Source organism: Urocitellus parryii, chromosome 2 (genome assembly GCF_045843805.1).
Source record: "Urocitellus parryii isolate mUroPar1 chromosome 2, mUroPar1.hap1, whole genome shotgun sequence".
Lineage (NCBI taxonomy): Eukaryota > Metazoa > Chordata > Mammalia > Rodentia > Sciuridae > Urocitellus > Urocitellus parryii.
The window spans coordinates 109153122-109168118 of NC_135532.1; the positions used below are offsets into that span (position 1 = coordinate 109153122).

General features: G+C 37.5%; 1 pseudogene; it reads left to right on the plus strand.

The window, feature by feature from the left end:
• Window positions 1–6026: 6026 nt before the first annotated feature.
• LOC113180202 (S-adenosylmethionine decarboxylase proenzyme pseudogene) lies at window positions 6027–6995 on the plus strand (annotated as a pseudogene).
• The last annotated feature ends 8002 nt before the right edge of the window (window positions 6996–14997 follow it).

Sequence of the window (14997 nt, forward strand, 5' to 3'; positions counted from 1 at the left end):
TAGGTATTCCTGGTCTCAATCCCTGGTACCAAAGAAAGAAAGAAATGTATTACATATTTTCACAAATTTTGAAGATCTGTTTTTAGGTATACTTTTTATATCTCAATATTTGCACAAAATAAAATAGAATGTTTTATCATAAATGCCCTCATCTATCTTTGCTAACGCCTGTTTTGTGAAAATGAGTCTGTCTGAAGTGACACTCGAGTCTTCTTCTTCTTTTTTTTTTTTAAAGAGAGAGAGAGAATTTTTTAATATTTATTTTTTAGTTTTCGGCAGACACAACATCTTTGTATGTGGTGCTGAGGATTGAACCCAGGCCGCACGCATGCCAGGCGAGCACACTACCGCTTGAGCCACATCCCCAGCTCCTCGAGTCTTCTTATGTCTACATCACACATATTTCACCCAACTTTTGTGTCTTTATTTTAAAGTATAACAACTGTATGTGGCATAATATTGGGTCTTTTTTTAATCCATACTGAAAATTTCTTTTAATGAATCTGTTGAACGTGGTCTTCTCTGACCATCACGGTGTCCATGTTGGTCCCCTTGTTAAATAGCTGATGCAAAATACTGGCTTCTCCCTTTAGGTGTCACTCAGGGTGTCTAGTCTCTGACAGTCCTTGGCAGTCCTCCCTTACTCAATCATGTCACTCAAAAGCCAGTTACAAAAGAAAATGACTCAATATCCATTAAGATTTCATTCATAGTATTTCAAGGGTTTTCTTCCATTTTGGGAATTCACAATAGGAGGGTGGGCAGCTAAGGAAAAATAGTGTTACTCAGAATTAGATAGAGGTGACTGAAGGGAGGGGAGAGGGTATGGGTGTAGGAAGGTTATTATAATGAATCAGACATTATTACCCTATATACATATATGACTACATGACTGGTGTGATTTTACATCGTGTACAATCAGAAAAATGAAGAATTGTGCTCCATTTATGTATGATGTGTCAAAGTACATTCTAGTTATACATGTTCTAATTATAATAATTAGAACAAATTAAAAAATTCTATCAGATCATGGTACTTTAATTAAATTGCTCAAGATATAGTCATCAACTCTTTCTCTTTCACAGATTTTTTTTTAAAAAATAATGGTTCATCTAATGATCTATATATTTAAAAGAACTTGCATATTAGGAAATATATCTTTCAGGATTGTCCTTTTGGTAAAGTAACACATACTCAAAATCCTGCTTTGTTTCTTCAGAGAAAACCTATCACTGGGTAATCTAGAGATCACAGGGTGGCTCTGTGTTAGCTTCCTTGACACTGAGAATCTCTGGGAAAACCAGGTTCATCTGCAATATTGACTTACCACTTTTGGTTTCCATTCCCTAAATCAGTTCATGTTCCAGGAAGGGTGCTTATGTCACCATATACCAGAAGGAATGAAGAAAGGGTCAGGAAAGTGGGTATGCTAATCATCTTCTAATATGCTTATACTATCCACTTCTAATGATCCAGAACTTCATCATAACACTGCATCTAGCTACATGGTGGGGCAGGGGTTCTGGGTTGGAAATAGTCTCTTTGTTCCTGGTTTCATATAAAGTCAGCAAAGTCTAAGAGACCTAAGGGGCAGATATGGCCACCACTGCAATTACTTTCCACTCATGATTCCATGATTCTAGTGGTGTTAGAGAACACCCTGACCTCTCTCTGTTCTCTCATTTTCTTGCCTCAGGGAGCAGAGATGAATAATTGGCCTGGAGAGTTTGAAAGGAGAGACTGGGTATGAGTAGTTCAATGCTGTTTGTTTGAAGAGGCAGCTGCTTTGCAGGGAACGCACATCATAGCTCCTCTGTGAAGTGTTTCTAGTGGCCGGTCTCCACAAGAGAGGACTGTGGTTTCCCAGCTCTGCCTAGGCGGTAAGAGTGTTTCCGACTACGTACCCTCTGCAAGCCCATTTCTGCCAGAGAATGTAGCTATGTCTTAAAAATGGCGTTATTAGCATGAAGATGCTGTCTGCTTCACTATTGGGTCCATCTCCCAAATGATTTTATTCCCAGGCAAAGGGCAGAGATAATATAAGGGGATCTCTCCACAGGCCAGCAAGATGGACACATTTGACCTTTGAAAGCAAGAAAGTTTCAGGGGAGAAAATGGCCCTGTCTCTCCCTAACATTCAGTCAGGCAGGTCCTGTGGCTGTATCTCAAGCAAAAGGCACAAACTACATGTAGATAGAAATACATGAGGATGTACAGAAGATAGAGACCTAAACAGATGCAGAGCACACAAAAGCAGAAATATAATAGGAAGCAATGATCAACTCAAGGCGACCGAACAATTTTGGTGACTGACTGACCGATCCTGGCAGGACTGTGTGTAAAGTATCCCACATTCCAGTGGAGGCTTCTGTCAGGCCAATGGACAGGCCAGGTCTCATCTCAGCAGAGTTGTACTGGATGCCTCTTGGATATATTCCCCTCATTCAATTCTCCATTCATCTGATATTTTTTGTATGGCTAACAATTAAATTTCCTTAAGGCAAGTGAATCTTTCAAATAACATCTTTGTTATATAAATATATAAAGATATTTTAATAAAAGAAAATGAACTTGGAAACCAATAATACTTGTGAAAAGACAGATATCACTGTATGAATGGATGAATGGATGAATAAATAAAGTCCCATCATTCAGATATTTAAACATTTTTCATTTTATGACAATTATTTAGTTCTTCCTTCTCATTTAGAAGATTGCTGTGAGACTGGTTTGAATTACTGAGATGTACTCTGTTATGTGTGCCTAAAAATAAGGTAGAACAATTTTAAAGAACAGATTTCAACATTTTGTTCATTATAATATGAAAGATGGTGCATTGGAGTGCTTTAAATCTTTTAAACCTTCGCTGTGGTTGCAAGAATAGTGGGCATAAAAGGGGGAATCTGTCATTGTCATTCTGTTTTTATTATTAGTGTCTAGTGTAACTTTGGACGCTAGATCTAGACCTTGCGCTGCTTTCATTCATTTGTACATTACACTATAGAGCAGGTATTTAGTATTTTTTTTTAAACTCTAAAGTCTTTTGGTTCTAGTCACATATTATAGCACCAGCATCATTTGGCTAAGAAAAAGATCATATTTAATACAGGAAACTATGAGCTAGTGCTGTTTCCTGTTATCAATTGTTTTATAAAGTTTTATGACTGGGTGGGGGTAAAAGGCTGCAGTAATAATAATCTCACAAAGTACATATTTGTTCTTCTAATTAATTCTGTCCCTCATCTCTCAAGTGCCTTGCTTGTATAGCCAATATTTCCTAACATGGTCTATTTTCTGAATCTGTTTGGCTTAGATATAGATTTCAACAACAACAGAACAAATAAATAATGTTCAATGACTATTAGCTAAGACAACTGAGAAAATATGCTTTGGAAACTTTCAAAAAAATCATGCTTTTAATAATTATCTCAAGATAAATATTTTTGTGCCTGGGTGTAAAACAGTCACTACTATATTAATTGGATGGTTTATTATCTAATAAAATGGTAATGGAAACAAACGAGTTCAAAGGATCTGAAATTCCATAAATTACATTACAACAGAGACACTATCTATTGTCATCTCCAGAAGGAAAAAAAAAAAGGGGGCATCTTTTAAATTACTGTCAGCAATAAAAATTCTAAAGCAGAAAATTATTTTAGTTTTATGATGATGTCATAATATCCTCTCCTATGTTCTTTATGCAAAAACCTGCATGAGATTTTAACAATCACACCAGGTCCCTTTGTGGCACAGCCACAAAGAAGATCATGTGAAGAATTAGAAATGCCCAGTTATGTGTAATTAAAATCGAGTGCAAAGCTAAGCTCTGAGGAAAGTTAGAGAAATCTGTGGGTCCAAAAACTAAGGAATACTCTGATATGCACAAATACATTGACACTTTCCTTGGCTTCTGCAAGTTGCTAATTTTCCTTTAACAAGAGCTCTTGATCTCACTTATCATGGGCAAGCAATGGTGAGTGGGGTCTTAGACCAGAGCAAGGGGAATATTATAACAGAGGCCCTGAATAAAATGAGATCATTTAAAGTGATACACCCAGTATAAAGGTGGGCTAGGAAACATCCACCAGCAAAGAAGAGGAAGCTTGATTGTTTCCTCCTGTGCTGGAGGTAAGGAAAAAAAATTACCCACTATGAATTAAGAATGACATATCGCCATTGTGGAGGGGTTCACATTTAAAATGCATTCTTGTCTCAGAAAACAGCAAACTGAGGGTATAACATAAAAAGTTGGCTTCAGGGCCCACACAGTATGGCCAGTGACATTAGCTAGCACTGGAAAGCAGCAGCCTACAAGAGACTGAACTGGGTATTGGCACCAAAACAGACTGGTAGACCAATGGTACAGAATAGAGGACACAGAGACTAACCCACAAAACTACAATTCTCTTATATTAGACAAAAGTGCCCAAAACATGCATTGGAGAAAAGATAGCCTCTTCAACAAACGGTGCTAGGAAAACTGGAAATCTATGTGCAGCAAAATGAAATTAAACCCCTATCTCTCACCATGCACAAGACTCAACTCAAAATGGATCAAGGACTTAGGAATAAATCCAGAGACCCTGCTTCTAACAGAAGAAAAAATAGGCCCTAATCTCCATCATGCGGGATTAGGCCCCAACTTCCTAAATAAGACTCCTGTGGCACAAGAATTAAAATCAAGAATCAATAAATGGGATGGACTCAAACTAAAAAGTTTCTTCTCAGCAAAAGAAACAATCTGTGAGGTGAATAGAGAGCCTACATCTTGGAAGCAAATCTTTACCCCTCACACATCAGATAGAGCACTAATTTCTAGGGTATATAAAGAACTCAAAAAGCTAAGCACCAAAAAACAAATAACCCAATCAAAAAATGGGCAAAGGACCTGTACAGACACTTCTCAGAAGATAATATGCAATCAATCAATAATATATGAAAAAATGTTCATCATCACCAGCAATTAGAGAAATGCAAATCAAAACCACTCTAAAATTTCATTTCACTCCAGTCACAATGCCAGCTATTATGACTACAAACAACAATAAGTGTTGCCGAGAATGTGGGGGGAAAGGCACACTCATACACTGCTGGTGAGACTTTAAATTGGTGCAGCCAATATGGAAAGCAGTTTGGAGATTTCTTGGAAAATTGGGAATGGAACCAAATTTGACCTAGCTATCCCTCTCCTCGGTCTATACCCAAAGGACTTAAAAACAGCATACTATAGGGACATGGCCACATCAATGTTTATAGCAGCACAATTCACAATAGCTAAACTGTGAAATTAACCTAGATGCTCTTCAATAGAGGAAAGGATAAAAAAAAATGTGGCATATATACACAATGGAATATTACTCGCAATAAAAGAGAATAAAATCATGGCATTTGCAGGTAAATGGATGGAGTTTGGAGTTAGAGAAGATAATGCTAAGTGAAGTTAGCCAATCCCCCAAAACCAAATGCCAAATGTTTTCTTTGATATAAGGAGGCTGATTCATAGTGAGATAGGGATAGGGAGCATTGGAGGAATAGATAAACTCTAGACAGGGCAGAGGGGTTAGATGGGAAGGGAGGGGGCATGGGGTTATTAATGATGGTGGAATGTGATGATCATTATTATCCAAAGTACAGGTATGAAGACACTAATTGGTGTGAATATACTTTGTATACAACCAAAGATATGAAAAATTGTGCTCTATATGTGTAATAAGAATTATAATGCATTCTGCTGCCATATATTAAAAAAAAGAGAGAGCGCAACTAAACTGTATCTGCCTCTCTTTCCAATAGACTCGAGTTCAACGTTTGCTCACACGCATGTGCAAGTGCACACAAAATTTTAAAAAACATTTTTAAAAAATTTACATAAAATTATAGTAAAAAAAGAGGAAACTAAACTTTAGCAGCAGCTGGAACAATCCCTGGCAGTGGCAGGAGAAGAGGTTTAACTTAGTTGATTTTCTGTGGTTGTTGGTTGGTCACTTTCTCACAGTAATGGAAGCTGTACATTTATTCAAGGGACCAAGAAGCTGGTGGAGGTTTGCTTCTCCTGGCAGCACCCTGCTGCAAACCGAGGGTATGGGGGATCTTGTCACTCTTCCAGGATCTGAATGGGATGTACTTTTGAAAGGTGTGCAATGACAGTCCTAAGTATAACAAAACCTGACAAGCAGGAAGCTTATGTACTCAGAGAGTAGCATGGTTGTGTCCAAGAGCTCTTTCATTTTGAAGACATGTGATACCACTCTCTTGCTGAAAGCATTGGTCCCCTGTGGAAGCTTGTTAGGGATTACAGTGGGTTTGACTTAGTTGAAAGTTTATTTAATTCTTGGAAGAATTTTATGAAGCCTCCTCACCAAGGACACCCATCTCGAGATTTCCAGGAAGAAATAGAGCTTCTTAATGCAATTTTCCCAAGTGGTGCCACATATTTTCTGGGACATATGAATTCTGATTGTTGGTACTTGTATACTTGGGATTACCCGTCTGGGTAACAAGGCAACCAGACCAAACCCTGGAAATCTTGATGAGTGTGTTTGACCCAGAAGTTATAGACCAGTTTTACATGAAAGATAGCATTACTGCAAAGGATGTCCCTGTGAGAGTGGAATTTGTGACCTCATAACAGGTTTTGTCATTGACACCACACGGTTCAATCCTCATGGGTTTTCAGTGAAGGGAATGAAATCAGACAGAGTTTATTGGACTATTCATATTGCTCCAGAACCAGAATTTTCTTATGTGAGCTTTGAAACAAACTTAAGTCAGACCTCTTACAGTGACCTGATCAAGAAAGTTGGGAAAACCTCAAGCCACAAAAATTTGTGACCACTTTTGGTCCATCAGAGTTCTAAATGCCGCATAGAGCTTTCCTCTCACCCCAGAAGACTGAAGGTTTTAAATGTCTTTGTTGCCAGAATGCTGTGTTCAATGGTTACAATTTTGTTTTTAGCTATTTTTGTAAGAAGCAGCAACAACAGAAAATTTGATGGAAAAAACAATGAAGAAAAAATACTAAACGAGAAAACACATAAGTGGTAGCTGCTTTCTAGATATTAATACTGGGGGCCATGCTTTTCCTAACCACCACCTTGTAGATGCAGAAAGTGGTAGATGAAGGACAGCATAATCATTTTGAAGTGTATGCATTATTACATCAAGGAGTTAGCTCTCTTGCATGAATGTTCTCTTCTGTGTTTAGGTGTTCTATGCCACTCTTGCTGTGAAATTGAAAAACATGCAGAAAAAATACATTTTACTATGTAAAATATCACCACACTTGTGAAAACAATTCAGTTCAGTTTATGCACACTGTAATATTTCTGCAAGTATTATTCAAAATTCCCCACAGTAGAGGCTTTTGTCCTTGCTAGGTATTGGCCTCAGCCTAATCATTTGGGACTCTTCTATTAAATTGTTGTCAGAAACTTATATCCAGTTACCTCCACTTTCTAGAACCATATTCTCTACTGTTAAGGAAACCAGTTTCTACTTCATACAGATTTTTTTTTTTTGCAGAAGCAATTAAATTTTTCATTCACAGTTTAAGTCTTTAAGACAATGATTCCAATTACTCATTTGGGGTATTAATTTTAATTAGTGTTTTTGCATTTGTAGTCCTTTAATTGATTTCTTCCCTCAACATGGTATCTTCCTCCCAGCCCCACAAATGAAGCAACACACTTAAACTGTGGGCTTTTGGACCAACCTTATATTCCAGGTGGACAGTGAAAGAAGGGCTCTCGGTTTAAGGGCATGTTAATTCGGTCTCCTTTTTATTGGCATGGAAACTTCTGGAAGGCAAGTGACAACATTAAAAGTCTTCAACAAAGAAAATTTAAGCATCTTGAATGTTGACTATCAGGAAGGACCCATAGAGAGTTAGAGATTGAGATGCACTGACTGAACTGTATACCTTATGCTATACTCTGTTCTTTAATAGGTGAGATTAGCTTATAATGGAGAACCATGCCTTTACTAACTTTGCTAAGTAGTGATATAAAAGGATTTTTATAACTAAGTAGATAAGTAGGGAGATTTAGCATCTAGGTTGTCCTGGACTCATTAAGTCCTGTTAATTTGGATCGTCCACTTTAACTTTTGCTTTTAATAGCTATTGCCACTAATTTTCACTAACAGTATACTGTAAACTTTGGTTCAAAGCACTATCAGGGGTCTTCCATCTGAAGACTGACATATTCTGTCAAGTGGGCGCTATGACTTCGACTGTTCCTGTGTCATCTTCCTTCCACCATGACCTTCATAGGACCAACATAATGACCGCCCAGAAGGAAAACTGCCCAGGTTATTCATATATTACCATGTTGCAGAATGTAAGGATAGATAAATAAAACTAAAAATTCCAAAAATATTCAGCAGGAAATGACTAGCAATATAGGCTTTCAAGAGTTGGAATCTTTTAGATACCCAGCAAAATTATTTAGATTTTATCTTTCTTTCCCTTCCTTCCTTCCTTCCTTCCTTCCTTCCTTCCTTCCTTCCTTCCTTCCTTCCTTCTTTGCCTCCCTCCCTCCCTCCTTCCCTCCCTTTCTTCCTTCCTTTCTTCCTTCCTTCCTGCCTTCCTTCCTTCCTTCCTTCCTTCCTTCCTTCCTTCCTTCCCTCCCTTCCTTCCTTCTTTCTTTCCTTTCTTCCTTCCTTCCTTCACCAGGGATTGCACACAATGGTGCTGAACCACCAAGCCACCTTTCTAGTTCTTTTCATTTTTTTGTTTTGAGACAGGGTCCCACTAGGTTGCTTAGGTCCTTGCTAAACTGCTGAGGCTGGTTTGAACCTGTGATCCTCCTACCTCAGCCTCCTGAACTGCTGGGATTACGGGTGTACACCACCACGCTGGGCTAGACTTTATATTTCTTGTACTCACAATATTAATAATTTCTGAATTGAGCAGTGATGATGCTCTGTTCCTTCTGTAATTATAAACAAAACATGAGCAAAACTAAAAAAGTGTTTATAAACATAAAATCTACTTGGTTTTAAATCAAGTGGTTGGAATACTATTTTGACTTGAATCTCAAGCATGTTTTTGATTGATTGTTTCATTGAGGAAGCTTTCAATCAGCCTGATCTGTCTGAGTCTTCACTGACCACAGCACCTAATGTTTTGAGTTGCTATGGAGGACTTAGTCTCAAGGTGGATTTTGTTTTGGAGCAATATCCCAGTAGATTGTTGACATTCATGGCTGGAGGACTGATTCATTTTTTCTTTTCTCATAAAAGACTTCAGCTTCTAACACTGGAAACTTGCAGAAACGTATGTGAAACAAAGTCTAGAAAAATGAAAATTATACATTGAGTAACAAGATGTCCCAGTATAATAGAAAAAAAAATTTGGTGCCATAAAGTTTCTCTGTGTTGGTGTTGGACTTAAGTCAGTTGAAATGTATTTCTATATTACAATTTAAACTTCAATAAAAATTGCTTACTTAAAAAAAGTGGGCTTCAGTTAGCAGTACTGCTGGGGCACCCTAGAAACAAGGGCAAACTTATTTGGAGAGAGCTCATTGTAGACAGGACCTCCTTTAAACCTCACATGCTCCCAAACATCACCTTGAACTTCAAAACACATGTGGTGATTGCCCCCATTATTTTCTGCTTTCCTCTTTGTTTCTTTTTTAGCACACAAGTAACCCAACATAACACAGAGATAAGAGAAGTACAGGGTATGAAGGTTTAGAGTGCAGCCAGTATCAAACAATGAGTTCATGGACATATAGGGAACTGATGAGCTTATGCAGAATACTTTCTCATCTCTACAAAGGGGGTTATCATGCTAATCTATCTCATAGGCTTTTTATAAAAATAAAATGCATGAATATATGGAATGTAGCCAGAATCATAACTACACCTGGAAAAAAAAAAATATATATATATATATATATGAAACACTAAAAAGGAATAGGTATTCATACCAATATCAGCATCATCATCTTTATTGTATTACAGGCAATTGTTCATATTACTCCACCTATTTTATGTTATGTTGTGTTTTCTCCAAATATGCCCAGATACATATCTATCTGGGCTGGAATCAAATCTTGATTTAAACCTAGCAATCTCAGAATTAGGTCATTTCACATAGTTGGCTTCTCTCTTGAGAAGAAGCAGAACTAAGAACTATGAGAAAATTGAAGGAAAACTATTACACTTAATAATTACAATATGTGTTCCTGGGATTTGCTATTTACTTTTTGTTTATATTTAAGCTATACTCATGTATGTTTTCAGTAAAAATTATTTGCTTTATAAATACCATGTGTCCTATGTACATGTATGAATACCCCACTGTGAATCCTACCAAGGTGTACATCCATAAGAATGATGTCCTAATTAGAATAAAATACATTTCCTGCTTATATAATTATATCAAATACACTCTGCTGTCATGTATAACTAAAAAGAACCAATAAAAATAAAAATTAAAAATTAAAAAAAAGAAACTACCCCCAAAAAATGAATAAATAAATAAATACCATGTGTCTATATTGATGTACACATATTTTAACTCTTCAGAATTCAGAAAACATCACGTGGGTATATACTTTAAGATGAACACATGGTTGATTAAGCGTATGCAGCTTTTACCTCAGAAGCACGTGTCAAAGTCATCCAAGTCCTACTACCTCCTCCTACCCCTACCTTGTAGTTGCTAGAACCAAGTGATATTGATGTGCAGCTGATTAATTTAAATTTATTCTATGGAGTGATTTTTGTTCAGCTGTGTGCTATAATTATATATTTACTTGCTCTATACTTGGTGAAGGATAGAGTCCTATTCCATTCATCTTCTTGTCTCATTAAATACCTAGCACAATATTTTACAAGTACTGGGACTTTTCATTCATTTAGTCATTTATTCATTCCATGAATGTTCATTGACTATCTTGAAGTTTCAGATACTGATTTTGACTTAGGTGGAGGTGAATACACAACCAAAATTTACGCACTCGACTTTTCAATTAAACCTGATTTCAAGTCATGTAACTAGTAAGTGAACAAGTCATGTGAACCAATCAGGAAGTATACTAGTTCCCAAGTGTACTATTTTTACTGTATGCTATACTGACTTTTTTATTTTTTTATTCTTATTTTCTGGTAGGGAGGATTGAACCTAAGGTGCTCTGCCACTGAGCCACACCCCCCAGCCCTTTTAATTTTTTATTTTTTGAAATAGAGCCTTGCTAAGTTGCTGGGAATGGCCTGGAACTTTCTATCCTCCTTCCTCAGCCTCCCAGGTAGCTGGGATTACAGGCATGTACTATCATGTCCCACCTATATACTGGTTCTTATGAGAAAAATAATTGTAGGATAACTCAAAAATGACAGGCTCATAATAAGGAAGCAAGGTCTGAAATCATGGCTTTCCTCTCTTCACCCAGGTCCAGTGGGAGATGGACATCAAGGTGGCTGGCATTGGCCATTGCTCACAGCAGCCATTACACTCCTGACAATACTGCTGATGTGCCCTTGAGCTATACCATCAAGGGCTTTGATCCAGAAGGTGAAAATGTGACTTGACTAGGCTTAGAAGTTGTGGAAGTAAATGTTTTCTTCTTCAAATTAAAAGCAACTTACACTGAGATGGCATAATTGCAATGCCAGAAAAGAATGCAGTGATAACATAATTTCAAATGAGGGAATTATGGCCAAGAAGGTTTAAGCAGGTTGCAACCTGTTAGTAGCTAAGCTAGGGCATATCTTACAGTTCTTATGCCGGGGTTCCTTGTTCATTCTCAAATGAGGCACTAGGAGGAGCTCATTGCAAAAAGTATGATTTGAATTAATTTCTAAATTTTTCTCAGTGTGGTAAAAGTTTAGGATCAGAGAGTCTCCTTTTTTTTTTTTTTTTTAGGAAGACTCGTGGAGAAGTATGAACACAAATTACTGTGCATTTCACAAAATCCATAGGATCACGTAAGATTTTGTGGACTAAATAGACTGTGTCCCCTTTAGGTTATCTGAAGACACCAAAAGACTTCTGTATCTCAAATAGGACCCTAACACTTTTAAGACAAGTATCCTAATGTCAATTGGTCATGGGAATAATGTACTTCCTCCTCCCCAGAACAAGACTCACCTACACACTCTGTTGCCTACAATAAAGTTTTTATTACATAAGCAATATTTGGTGGCATAATGAAATGAAATGAGAAATAATCAGTTTAATGAATATATATAGTGAGTGATGATGTATTGTAAGACATTCAGAGAGGAATTTTAAGAAATCCAGCAGACATTTCTGGGAATGTATTTTGTTACATATGTGGAGAAATAAGGAATTATCCATAGCAACTCAGGTAACAATGAAATAATTTTTAACCAAAGAAAAATCTATAATGTAACCCATTATGAATTTTAGAGTTTTATTGTTGTGTATCTAAACAGACTTCTACCCCCGTCTTATAAGTGCTCTTTATCTGTGATAAAGTATTAGGCCATTTGATTATTCAGGACCTATATTCCCACCCTGGAAATCTTTGGCATGGTGAATTACATACAGTCAGATGTAAATAAAAACATTAGGTTGGATATGTCTCTCAGAGGTTTAATATTTTTAGTGTTGTCTTACTCTTTTTGTCAATCTGAAAAAGGAGCTCACATTTTTGGAAAAATACCATGTACCGGCAATTGTTTGCAAGTTATCTTACGACAGCTAGTTAGTTAAGTTCTCCATTACAATAAGCATTTTATAAGTGATACTGAAAACCTGCCCACTGCATAGCATGATTTAGTTGGTTAATCCATTTACAGAAAATGCTGAGGATTGTGTGGGTGCTGGTTTCACTGAGAAGCAGAGCCACAGCCACAGCCACAGGTTGGGCGTGCGCATTCTCTTGCTCCTTATTTGTGGATGCTATAAGAAGCCCTGCACAGATTCCAGTATTCTGCCCAAAAGCCAAGAGTGACACCAAGAGGACACTGTATATCCAACTACAAATGAAACAGCGGAAGAAGTTGGATGCCACATATGCACTTCACAAAATCTCTGTGTTCTTACTCATTTAAGGATCAGGGAAATTACCATTTGGAGAGGTAGCACTGCATGTGTGTCTTGCTCTACTGAACGTCCTGCTGCATGTGCTGAAAGTCAAGGTCCTGGCCACACTTTACTCAGCCATTTCTCCGTGGTTATCCCCACAGGGAGGAACCTGCAGGAAAGAGGTCATATTTCCCCTCAAATACAAAACAGGCCTCTTTATTACTTGCTAAAAATAGTCAACTGACTTTTCAGTATTTTGGTGCCTGTGATTATAGAAGGAGATTGTCGAGACACAGAGCTACCAATATCTGCATTATGGTGATGGTTGTAGGAATCCATGCAGCTGATAAGACTGAAGAGACTTAAATACATACAGACATGCATGAATACAAGTTAAGCTATATAAATCAGAATGAGATCCAGATAGTACTGTGGGATAAGTTTTCCATAATTTTGGAAACTTTGTAATTTCTTTTTGTGGATCTGGGCATTGAACTCAGGGCCTGGCTCATGCTAAGCACATACTATACCACTGAGCTACAACCTCAGCCCCAAGTTTGCAATTTTGGTTAGCTTACAACCTCACGGCTTCCTATAATGTTGTAAAGTTACACATATAAGATACGAGAAGAAAAGTCAGGTAATGAATATGAAGAAAATTTCTAGTATATTTAAAAGAATCAAGGACAGTAGTGAAGATCCATCTCAAATATAAAGCTGGTATTACAAGTCAGTGGTAACAAGGGAGCAAAACATCTAGGAACGATAACTAACATTCTTGAACACTGGACTCAGGGCCAGGTGCTGTTCTGAGCAGTTAATATTTATTTTCTATTGAATTCTTAAAACAATCCTAAGTGATAGTACTCACATCTCCATTTTATAACTGAAGAAGTCAAAAGTCAAAGCACAAGGAGGACTGAATTAATTAACATTTAGTAAATGCTGATACTTAGCATAACATGCATTTTAAATATCCCAGGAATTCTGTAAAGTATTTCTATGCACCTTTGTGTACAAGTTCACTGAAGTCCAAAGATGTTAAGTAAACAGTAAAAATTTATGCAAGGGGTGTATCTACAATTCAGACTCTGATTGGCTGCTCACTAAAACTGCTTTCCTTTTTCCTGTAGCAAACAACTTTCCTAGAACTGACAGGTAATAGAAAAATCAGCAAATTTAACTCAGCACATCTGCATTCTAATTCAATTATGACTATGCTTAGTATCACCTTGCGCAGGAATATGTAGGTGCATTTCAATAAACGTGTGTCTGCTGTTGATGTCCACAGACTTCTAATTCAGTAGACACAACTGACAGAAATGGAGTCACGGCCCAGATAGCCTTCATTTGAGCTTAAGCCACCAACAAGCACTTGAAGAGAATGAACTGCAAGAAAAATCCCTGTGTAATTCTTCACAGGTGAGAGGATGTGGCTTCCTTCTCCTGGCATCTTCTTTCCTTTGATGAGCAGAGCCAGTGAGAATCCCTCCCTTGGAACCCTCGAAGGAGCATACCACACGATGGAGGCTGGATCAGGAAGAGACAATGGCTGAGACTGCCTTTCTCTACCTCTTTCCTGGCTGAGGGGCAGCAGAAGTAGCAGCAGGTGCATCGGAAAGGTCTCTGCATCGTCATGATCTCTCATGAAGTCAATGACCCTGAGGATGAAGGGCCTTAGCGTCCAATAAGCATTGCTGGTAAAGTCATCAGTGTCTTCATTTACCATGTAAACCATCTGGTCTGCACTGTTTTTAATATCATATATGTTATTATTTTCAAACTGTCATCACTGTGAGATAAAATGAGAAAACTATCTTAAATAATTAGCTGTTAAAACTGGCCTCAATGAGGCTTCCTGTATCATTTTTCAGGGTGTATGGAAAAAGAAAAATAGTTTTTTAAAAATATCAGTTGAGGGGGGTGGGGCTCTAACTCAGTGGTAGAGCACTTGCCTCACACGTGCAAGGCACTGGGTTTGATCCTCAGTACCA